The sequence below is a fragment of the Cupressus sempervirens genome, chromosome 3 (genome assembly GCF_028749045.1).
Source record: "Cupressus sempervirens isolate cs-2001-9-10 chromosome 3, ASM2874904v1, whole genome shotgun sequence".
Lineage (NCBI taxonomy): Eukaryota > Viridiplantae > Streptophyta > Pinopsida > Cupressales > Cupressaceae > Cupressus > Cupressus sempervirens.
Window position 1 is genome coordinate 693,057,316 of NC_143120.1, and position 12,518 is coordinate 693,069,833.

Genomic DNA, 12,518 nt, shown 5'->3' on the forward strand with positions numbered 1-12,518 from the left:
TATTCAATGCTAAAAGAAAAAAAGATCATGGTTTGAACACCAACCTTGGTCCAAGCTAAAGGCAATGATAGTTGTTGTAGAGCTCCCTTAGTCTTCCTCCAAAACCCTAACTATCTCTAAACTTAGAGAGTGGGTGAACACCCCACTAGTTTGTCTAAGACTCCCTAATAAGGCCTTCCCACTAACTATTTTAGCAAAAACACCAAGCCTCTTCTTCTTACAAACTTTTCCCCCTCTAAGTTTGCTATATTTGACTTAGAAAAAACATGGGGGAGAACACATGTGACAAGTCCATTTTCGAATTGATGGAAGAATGCATGGGTAAAGGGCCCCCCTAGGCTGCCTAGGCACTATCATGGTCAAAATTAGGTCCCTAACATGTTTTACTATTATATGGGAAACTCATTTTCACATAAAAGATACTTTGGGACCACCTAATGACCCCTCAAAACCCTAGCCAAGTCCAATTTCGAATTTCCTTTGACTGTGACCCATCCTACCCCTTGTTAAGTGGGTTTACTTAATCATTATCAAGGTAATTAGTTCTGGGGCAAAATGCCACCATGACGAAAACAGTAGATGACATGTCATTGAACACAAAATCCACAAGTGTCAAGTGACACATAAAAGCACATTCCACATTGTGATGACATGTCCCTAATGCATCTTTATGATTAACATTTCCACATATAAGCAAACTTACATTTACGAAGCAAAATTCTTTCACAACAAGGCTATTTGAATCTTCCAAAGATTTGCCTTGGTTAAATTGTGTCATGTTTCCCCCAAAAATTGTCCATGGTTCCACTTCCTACACATTAAACTCGAGCATCAGTAGTCCAAGGAGGTCATATAAATTATATATTACACATGCATATAATTCAAATGTTACGTAATCCATATTAACATAATTCAATTAAATTTCCTTTCCTAATCACTTCAAATAAAGTATGCTTGTCATTGGGAGGAATGAAAGGTTTTTGAGTTTAAATGTCACTCTAAACACTTTAACCTAGAAAACCCCACCATATCTTGGCATATACACTCCCCTTGGATGTTGACTTTTGACATGGCTTATGACAACCACTTTCAAAAGATTCCTTTCCTAATCACTTGGTGTTTGTCATAAGCCATGTCAAAAATCAACATCCAAGGGGAGCATATATGCCAAGATATGGTGGGGTTTTCTAGGTTAAAGTGTTTAGAGTGACATTTAAAATCAAAAACCTTTCATTCTTCCCAATGATGGGCACCTAGAAGGTCAACATCACAAGGTGGCCAACATGGAACCCAATGCTAGGTGACTAAGACATCTCAGATTAGACATAAAATTTATCTCAAAACTCTTACCTTCTCCTTCCTAGGAATGGTGTGGGTGGTTGAGAAATATAAGTGTTATAACATATCCCTTTTCAAAAGATAGGAGCCTAGGTGTTTTCTAACATATGTCAGACAAGGGAGTCATAGTCATTACCTTTTTCCTAGGTCCAGGGTAGTATTTAGAAAATGCATGCCTAGTGAATAAAAGTTGGCCAATATTTAAGTGTAACATATATATGTCATTCTTTACTTTTCTTGGGTCCAAGTGTATTGATTTTATAATTTCTTTGTTTTTCTTTTTGGTTTATAATATTATATGTCTCTTTCAAAGACCTTATGATCTTCTTGGGAACACTTAGGAGATTCTTTTTTTTTTCAACCTATAATATAACCTCTACATTTATAGGTTCCCACTAGTAGTATCTAGAATATTCTCTTATTATTTTATTGCTCTGTATTCTTGGGGAAGGAATTATTTTCTTTCCCCATACATTTTCCATAGGCATAATAAGCACCTATAGGATTGTTACCTTATGCATTTTGAACTATGTATTCTTTTCTCAAGCTAATTTCTTTTATTCCCACCATGGAATTTTAGTACATATGTTTTATGGTGTGATGATGTCAACTAAATTTTTTATTAGAAATTGAAGTCCAAGTGAACTAATTCTTCATACACATGAAAGAAGTATCAAGATATGTTAACTTTCTTCCATCATATTGTATGCATAACATATATAATTATAATACTACCATTTATGTATTGAATTAAATCAACTATATCAAAAAGATGTAACCACTATGAAATATTTACACTAATTATATTGTAGGAAGAGGTTTTTCATTTACATGATTCTCCATTTTGCATCATTTTACATAATGTGAAAACTCACAATGAATGTTTCCTTACAAGCAAACTTTATTAATATTTTTCAATCTTTCCTTACACATTTTCAACAAGATACAATAATAAAAATATCCTCTTTACATCAAAATAAAATGAACATGGAGACTTAACATCCTAACACATTTACAATGACATGGAGGATTTGTATCTCCACACACACTTGGTTTCCAACATTACCAAGAATAAACCCTAATATCTCCGAGGAATCCATCTTCACAAAACTTGCAACACAACACAAAACATGGAACCATGGAGGCTCACCTCCCATCCTTAGCTTCTTGAAGCCACCCACTGAGCAGGGGAAACAAGTACAAACGAGATACACACACACTCACAACACTTGCTAATGCATAAAACATATCACATACACAAAACAATCCATCCCATGGATTACACATTGATTCACCAATGGAACCATTGAACATAGGGTGAAGATGTGCTTTCAAAAAGGAGACTTTCCATATCATCACATATTTGCAATAAATAATTTTCATGCCCTTTCGGGGCTTTCACAAATATCCTCCAAAACATACTTCCAATAGTTGTAGCTTCCTTAAAGCCCATACTTCATTAACTTCCTTTCTACACCATTTCCCCCTTATCACCCCCAAAGAAAAATATGAATAAATATGGCATACAATGGAGCCCATACTCCAAGGTTGTCAACTATATTTCAAGCCCAACTAAGCCCTTCACCCTAGACTTCTATTCCCTTCCCAAAGGGTGAGTGAAGCCCTCACACCCATAACAACACTTGACATTCAATTCCAAAACAAGGAGATTCAAGAAAGAAAATTCAAGAAATTTCATGAAACACAGTGCAAAATCACACTATCACAACACAATACCAAATTCTACCATCCAAAGATTCACAATACAATGCATGATCCCATAACAAGTGCTCCATGCTTACAGATTAATTATGCAATACTAAAAGAAAGAAAATGCACATGGTTTGAAACACCAACCTTGGTCCAAGCTAAGGAAATGATATTTTTTGTAGAGCTCCTTTAGTCCTCCTCTAGAAACCTAACTATCTCTAAACTTAGAGAGTGGGTCAACACCCCACTAGTTTGTCCAAGTCTCTCTAATAAGGCCTTCTCACTAAATATTTTAGCAAAGACACTGAGCCACTCCCTCTTACAAACTTGTCTCCTCTAAATTTGCTATATTTGACTTAGTGAGAACATGGAAGAGGACACATCTGACAACTCAAATTTCGAATTGGTGGGAGAATGCATGGGTAAAGGGGCCACCTAGATTGTCTAGTCACTATCATGGTCAAAATTAGGTTTGTAACATGTTATACCATCACATGGGTAGCTCACTTTCACATAAAAGTCACTCTAGGACCACCTAATGACCCCTCGAAACCCTAGCCAAGTCCAATTTTGAATCTCCTTTTATTGTGACCCATCTTACCCCTTGTCAAGTGGGTTTACTTGTTAACAAGGTAATTAGGTTTAGGGTAAAATACCACCATGACCAAAACCCCAATTGACGTGTTATTACACACAAAATCCACAAGTGTCAAGTGACACCTAAGAGCACATTCCACATCGCCATGACATGTCCCTAATGCATAAAAATTTTCATATACAAGAAAACTTATATTTACGAAATAAAATACATCACAACGAGGTTTTTGAATCTTCCAAAGACTTGCCTTGGTTAAACTGTATTCACATAGGTTTGGATCTTGTTTCCCCCAAAAATTTCCATGGTTCCACTTCTTTCACATTAAACTCGAGCATCAGTAGTCCAAGGAGGTCATATAAATGTATATCATAAGTGCATATCATTTCAATTGTTACGTAATCTTATTAACATACTTCAATTAAGTTTGCTTTCCTAATCACTTCAATTAAGTCATTCAAAATGTTAAAATATCAAGATCTGCATATGATAAACCATCATAATCAAATCAACATTTATCTACATATCACATTAAATCATAAATCATTGTAATTATCATATCATAATATAATTCTATCATGTCATAAAGTTGCATCCATATGTGTTTGATCATTCCATTCATAATAGCCTATTCACAGTACATATCATAGATGCAGAACACTATTGTAAATGTCAAAATCAATAGAATAAATAAGCCATTGTCCTACTAAGTCTTGAATAATGTCAAAATATCCAAATCCTAAGAAAGTAACATACTCACACTTATCATTACATTACAAGCATTTCTACAAATTTAGTTTCTATTAAAGCAATTGGAAATAATTTAGAACATGAAATGAAATCATTAATTATATTGATTAGGCCCTAATGTGTGGATCATCAAAATGTAGATATTAAAATAACATAACCTTATAGTCTCAAAAGTGTATCAAAACATTGAATTAGAGTATGTAAATGTGTCACCTATACCATGACAGTCTGGGTGAGGCCTCACACCCAAGCATACCTCTCAGGTACTCAAAAGTATCTTTAGGAAAAGGCTTTGTAAAGATATCTTCAATATGATCTTTAGTACTCACATACTCTAATATAATATCCTTTTTTGTTCCCTCCTCTCTCAAAACATGATACTTAATAGATATATGCTTCATCTTAGAATGCAATACAAGATTCTTAGACATACTCACTGTACTTGTGTTATTATAGTAAATGATAATAGGTTCTATAAACTCAATCTGAATATCCTTCAACATCTGCTTCATCCACATAACTTGATTACAATTATTTTCTACAAAAACATGCTCTGCCTTAGTTATACTTTATGAAATACGATCATTTTTTTTTCTTATCCAAGAAACCAATCTTCCTCTGAGAAAGAATGCTCCAACATTGGTGCTCTTTTTGTCATCCATACCGCCTGCCCAATCTACATTAGTATATGCACACAAAGTGAAATCACTTGATATTTCATACCAAATCCCATAATCAGATGTTCCTTTCAAATATCTAAATATTCTCTTTACTACTTCATAATGATACTCTTTAGGATCAACTTGAAATCTAGCTATAATCCCAATTGCATTTGCTACATCTGGTCTGGTTTGAGTCAAATATTGCAATCCTCCAATCATGGATCTATACTTCTTCTGCTTAACTGTAGGTCTCTCATCCTTTCTAGATAACTTATGACCAGTTATCATAGGTGTACCAACAAGTTTGTAACTTCAAATCTCTTCAACAAGTCTTTCAAGTACTTAGCTTGTGAAATGAAAATACCATCATTGTTATGCACAATCTGCAATCCTAGGAAGAGCCTCATCTCTCCTATCATGCTCATTTAAAACTCATACAAATATTATGTCATCCACAAATATTACAATGATAAATAAACCATTATTAACTTCTCTCAAATACAAATTACAATCTATTGTACCTTTAACAAATCCAAGCTTTGTCAAATACTTATCCAACCTTTCATACCAGGTTCTAAGCACTTGCTTTAGACCATATAAACCTTTCTTTAGTTTTCATACCATCTCTTTTTCTTCTATTAGAGGGCATCCATCAAGCTGCTCAATGTAGACTTCTTCTTCAAGTTCTCCACTTAGAAAAGATGACTTGACATCCATCTAATATACCTTAAACTTCTTACTCACTACATAAGCCAAGAAAATTCTCATTGCTTCCATTCTAGTTATAGGTGCATATGTTTCCTCATAATCTATGCCTTCTTGCCGTGAGTGACCTTTGCAACAATTCTGGCCTTGTTTCTCACAACTTCTTCATATTCATTCATCTTATTTTCAATACCCATTTGGTTCTTATTACATTCTTCTCTTTAGGTCTTGGAACTAACTCCCATGTCTCATTCTTATCAATCTAATCCAATTCTTCCTTCATTGCTTGAATCTAAGATCATCCTTACAACCTTCATCTACACTTTTAGGCTCAACTTGACAAATTAGACACAATTCTTCATTCACTTTGTTCCTTGTCATCACACCTTTATCTTTACTTCCAATTATTTTCTCTGAAGCATGATTCTTCATCATGTTTTTATTGGAGGTAGGAGTTGACATCTCAACTCTCATATGATCTCTAGGTTTAGACCTCTACTCTCCTCTATGCTCAATAGATACCACATCATTTTGCAAGTCATTGTTAATCTCAAAGAAAATTTCAGCATTCTATCTAACAATTCCATAATTATTTTCTTCTTCATAAGAATTATAATCTACCATCTTTTCTTTAGTACCAAACTTTTTATCAATTCTTACATTTGTGCATTCAACTATTGTCTTAGTTCTATAGTTGAAACATTTGTATGCCTTTCTCTTTAATGAGTAGCCAAGAAGCATACCTTCATCACTTCTAGGATCAAACTTACCAATGTCATCATTTCTCTTAATGTAATATTTTCTCCCAAATGTTTTGAAATGTTTGACCGATGGTGAATGACCAAACCATAACTCATAAGGTGTATTTCTCATACCTTTTCTTATCTGCACTTTGTTCAGAGTGTACATTATTTTATTAACCACTTCTCTCCAAAATTTCTTGGACACATCATTCTCAAACAACAATGCTCTAGTTGCTTCTACTATTGACTTATTTCTTCTCTCAACAATCCAATTTTGCTCAGGTTTTCTACATAAGGATAGTTATCTTTTGACTCCATTCTCTTGACAAAAGATGTTAGACTCTCTAGAGGTAAATTATCCTCCTCTATCTGATCTTAAACACTTTATCTTAACACTAGATTCATTCTCAACTCTATTATCAAATATCTTAAAATTCTCAAAGCTTCAAATTTTTCTTTAATAAATGCCACCCCCATCATTCTAGTGAAATCATGAACGAAAATCATAAAGTGCCTTTCACCATAGAATCCTCTTGTTCTTGAAGGACCACTCAACTCTATGTGGATGATCTCTAACTTCTCTGTGGTAGTGAACTTCTTGCTAGGAAAAGACACTTTCTTTTGCTTAGCCAAAATACATTCTTTGCAAACAACATTAGTAAGCTTTGTTATCTTAGGCAAGTCTCTAACTGAGAATGTGCTACTAACCTTCACAATATTATCAAAGTGAATATGACAAAATATCCTATGAAATAACCAATTTTTATCACTTTCCACAACCAAACATGTCATTTTAGTAGGATTCAACTAAAATACATTACCTCTCAATCTAGTTCTAGTTCTAATCATCTTACCATCCTTATCCTTGATAATGTAGGTCTTCTTTGTGAACTTTCATTGATATCCCTTGTCCACCAACTATCCAACACTCAACAAATTATGTTTTAATCCATCAAAAAAAAAATATTGTTAGTGTTATTGCTTCCATCTAAAGTAATGGATCCAATCCCTATAATATGATAGGTTGCATTGTTACCAACCCTAACAATACCTCCATCATAGTTTCTGAACTTAACAAACTTATTCATATCACCAGTCATTTAATGTGAACAACCACTATCAATTATCCAATCATCCAATCAGATTTCTTTTCAACTTGGGAAATCAAAGCTCTTTCTTCTCTAATTTATTTATCAAGATCATCTTCACTGATAGCCACGAATCCCAATTCATAATCACTTTCACTGTGACCTCTTTCATCAATTTCTTCATCCTAATTAGCATACAAACAATTTCTATCTCTATCTCTTCTAGGATTAAACTTTTTCTCTCTTTTAGGACATTTAGATGCACAATGACCAAATTCATCACAAGTCCAACATTTAAATATTTTCTTACCATCTTTTTCTCTTCTTACAAGAAGGGCTATTCCTTTCTCAATATTCTTGTCTTCATCAGATCTATTGCTACTAAAAAAATCTCCTCTTGTGCTTGCACTACTTGATAGATTAGGTTGAATGTTTAGAGCATTGAAAGATCTTTCAACTCTGGCTAGATCTCCAAACTGTCTCAAATCTACTTCTGCAAACTCTAATCTTCCAAGCAACATTTCCTTTGTGAAATCTGCAGTGTAGGGCATCACTAGCTAAATCATCTAAGCTACTTGCTTGAATGGTGGTGTCAAAATTTTCAAGATATTCCATATAACTTTATCATCTTCTTTAGTTCTACCAAGAGACCAAATTTCTACAACAATTTCTAATATTCTACCAACGTAACTTCTTACAGATTCATCTTCCATCATCTTAGCATCTTGAAATGCACATATCCAATTCTATAATCTCATTCTTTTTGCATGTTTATCACCTTCAAAAGTATCTTCTAATGCTTTCCAAATTTCATGAGATGTTTGAAGTGACTTTACCTAATTGTATTCAATCTCTAGAAGAGTTGATGGTAGGGCTTCTCTAGATCTCATGTTACACATGAACATATCTCTCTCTGCTTCACTACATTCCTCAAGCTTTTCTTCTTTCACAATCATCTTCTTACTCTTTGTCGGGATCCAATATCCTAGAACCATGCATAATAGATGAGTTTTCATCTTCTCCTTCCAACTATCATAGTTTACTCCATCAAATCTAGGACTATCCTTTCTGAAAAGATTTGTCATTGATCTCCCAAAGTTGTTAAGCTTATCCTTCAAGGACCTGATGCTCTGATACCAATTGTTAGAATATATAGTCCACTAATATAAATGAGAGGGGGGGTGAATCATTTATCCAACTATTATCATAATCATTAACCTTAGAAAAACTTAACTATATGAGTAATATAAACTGAAACCACAATAAGATACTCATACACAATTAACACCAAATATGTTAACTAGGGAAACCCTTGATCAGAGGGAAAACCCCAGTGGGGATGGTACCCACAAGATGATGTACTAATTTAAATATTCCTTGTTAGAGGATAGACCCTTTTAAGCATCTGTTAGAACATTTAGTACATATGATTCACTCTTAGGGGAATTTGAATCCTTGTTAGAAGTTGTGGAAAATAGTTGGACCCACTACACAAACAAATTCAAGGTTAATACCAATGAGCCCATTGTCCAAATGATCTCTATATTATTCCTTGTAGAATAATAGAAATAAAATGTACTTCCTTCCTCTATCTCTATCCTATCAACCAAACTTCTTCTCCTTCAAATCTTGTAACCAGATCTCACAATTTGCATCCAATAATCCCTTAGTTTGCTTACTCACATTCAGTAAGCACTCTACTCCTTTTCGCACTTCAAAATTCATACAACAATGGATACATTACAAACAAGGAAAACAACTTTCCTTTATACCATATCTTCATAATAATTCCTTGAGTCAACCTTGAGGCTTTCCCAATTAATTATAATAAGATGAATAATTAATTACAATTACAATAGCACTTTTGGCTCACAGTTTATACAAAACTTCACATGTGTGATACCAGGGCTTGTGTACTCACTGACATCACCATATGATTGTCCTTTGTCACTATGTGACTATGCACTTCTTCATTGCACCTCAAATGTAAGATAGCAATTAAACATCAAACATTGTTCGTCAATACTCTATTTCTGTATTGCTCTCGATAAATTAGGTACAACTTCCATACACCATCGACTTAAACTCTAGGCACTTAACCATGTCATTAGGACATTGTCTGGAACATATCCTCAACTACACATCACTAGATAATCAAACCATTGTTTGTACCAATAAGATCTTTGACTATTGTTCTCCTAGTCTTTACAGAAACAATGCTATGTTGACATCAATGAAAAACACAGTCATGAATGCAACATGTCAATACTCCCCAATGCTTAGGATACTCCCTTAATGTAGTATCATTGAAATTCATGCTAACACTCTACAATGGATCTAAGTAAGGAAGTTGAGTCTATAGTTCAAAGATTTTTTTGGTTGATAGATAATACAAACATTAAACCATATGAGGATTTTTGTACATTGATAGGATCAAGTAAGCTACACTCTTTTAGAAGCTCTGGTGCAGGTTCATGAAGTATCAACATGCAAAAAATGGCATGTTTTTTTCCAATCATATTCAGAGGAATATTAGGATGGAAGTGATTTTACTAAATGGATGGACGAATGGTAATTAAGAGTTTTGATTCTAGTCAACACCTATCATCCCCCACAAGCATTGGAAATGGTAGAGATGGAATCTTCAATTGACTTTAATCACTTGTCTGATCTAGTCCAACTAGGTAATATATATATTAATATAAATTTAATATGTAACTTTGTACTTTTATCTAACTAATTGGTAAATTAATGAGCACATTAAGTTTCTATCATTATAGGTCATGTTTTTGTTGTACTTGCACTTCAAGACAATAAAGAAGGGACATATTATTATTTTTGTCATTATGCCCAAGAAAATAATTTGGAAGACTTAGTTACATATGGTGAAGGTTTAGAATACCATATAGGTGTAGTGGTGGTAACTAGTACATAACTTAGATGATATGGTATGAAGAACCCTAGCTTATGGTTATTTGAGGATTAGAAAACAAAGAAGAAGATTCTTCATTATTAGAACCTTGTCATTGCATCTAATGTCCACTTGATCAAATATAGAGGAAAACCACAGAATGAGACTATTTCAAAGGTTTGTGAGTTAGACCATGTGACAATACTTGAGACAATAAAGGGTAGAGCAGATTTGGATGGTTCATTAGATTAGTTGCAATTACAAAATCACGTGATTAACAAAGATTATAAATGTCATATTTTTTTTGAGCAAGGCTAGAGGTTTTATCTCCTTATCTCTTTCCTTCTAGTGCCTTAAATAGAGCTAGGTTGTAAATAGACATCTGTATCATTAATATAAAGAGATGAATGTTATTATGATTTTTCAACCATGATTCCATTCTGTATATTTTTGAAACACATTCATTGCATTGATATAAATACATTCATTTCACTTTCATATGTAAATAACTCCATCATGTAGAGTAGAATAGGTTATTTCATGTGTTCAATTCTTTTTATATCATTATGTGTAGTAAAGGCCTATTATACACAGTGGAAAGTTGCTATATGGAGCATCTTTAAATCCATTTGTCTTTGTACCATTCTGTTAACTCTGTTAGGTCCATATATCTAGGTAAATGCTAAGGGACATCCCATTTTTCTCATTGAAAATTGGGAATGCTTTTGTGCATGTCGTACCTAGGTGTCCCTAAGATTCTCTAAGTCAAACCAAACAATGATTTTTTAAGGGTGATATCTTGGACTTAGTGATGGTTACTGAAGTTTGGTGAAGTGCACAAGCAAGGTGTAAGCTTGTGTAGCTCCATTTTTTGATGGTCCTCATAGTTTGGTTTTGGAGAACATGTTTCAGTTAACACAAAACCTTACTTTTTTGCATAGTGGAAAGTTGCTAAATGGAACATTTCTCAATTTGTTCATTGTGAGACCATTCTATCAGCTCCATGACTTCTCATTGGCTGAGTAAACGATATGGGACATCTTGTTTCCCTCACCAAGCATCAAGAATTCTTTTGTGCATGTCGTACCTAGTTGTCCTCAAGAGCTTGTGAGCATTACACAATGACTATTGGTCATGATGAAATATACAAAGCATGAGAACTACTAGACAAAACACCTTCAAAGAACATGAACTATATGGAAGAAGAGATGACATATTGTGAAGTGTTTGACAAAATTTTCCAAGGAAATCCAGGAGCCATGGGTGATGTGTTTAAACTATTTGGTAAAATATGAGGAGAAATGAATCAGCCTTGATGATAGAGTTAAATGTTGAAGAGTGTTTATTTAATCACCTTCAAATACAATTGAAAGAAATGGAATTGATCTCCCTTACTCATACATGTGCAAAATATGGAATCACGCACGACATTGGAATTTAAGACAAGAGAGGGACATCCACCATATATTCAACCCATTCATGTAGCACTATACACAAATTTTAGAAATGAATTAAACCAACATAAAGGTACTGAACTTTATAAACTATTGATCTCTAAATGCACAAACATTCCCATAGGTCTAACATAATATGCATTATGAAATTTCTTGATTTGCCAAAATATTGTATCCTAAAATTTACAATTATCAAATCTTAGTATCCAATCAACTAATCCCACAATACATGCATAAAATCCAATGTGATAACAAAAAATCAAAGTTGTTTCCATAAGGTCTAATAATGCCAATATCCAACAATCTCATATAATGTCATACATCGATAATATGAAACATAATTTAACTGTATGTCTAATAATGTCATACATGAAATATATATCGAAAATGATATACATCAAAAATAATATACAAAATGTATGTCCAAGAATTCCATATAGGCATAAAATGTAAATCCCTAGATATCTACTCTTTCCCACTAGGGAAAGAATAAACTACCTAGCTGTCTTTGATCATTGAGAAAAGGGCGATGTTGCAAATGACAGGGTCTTCTTGACATGCT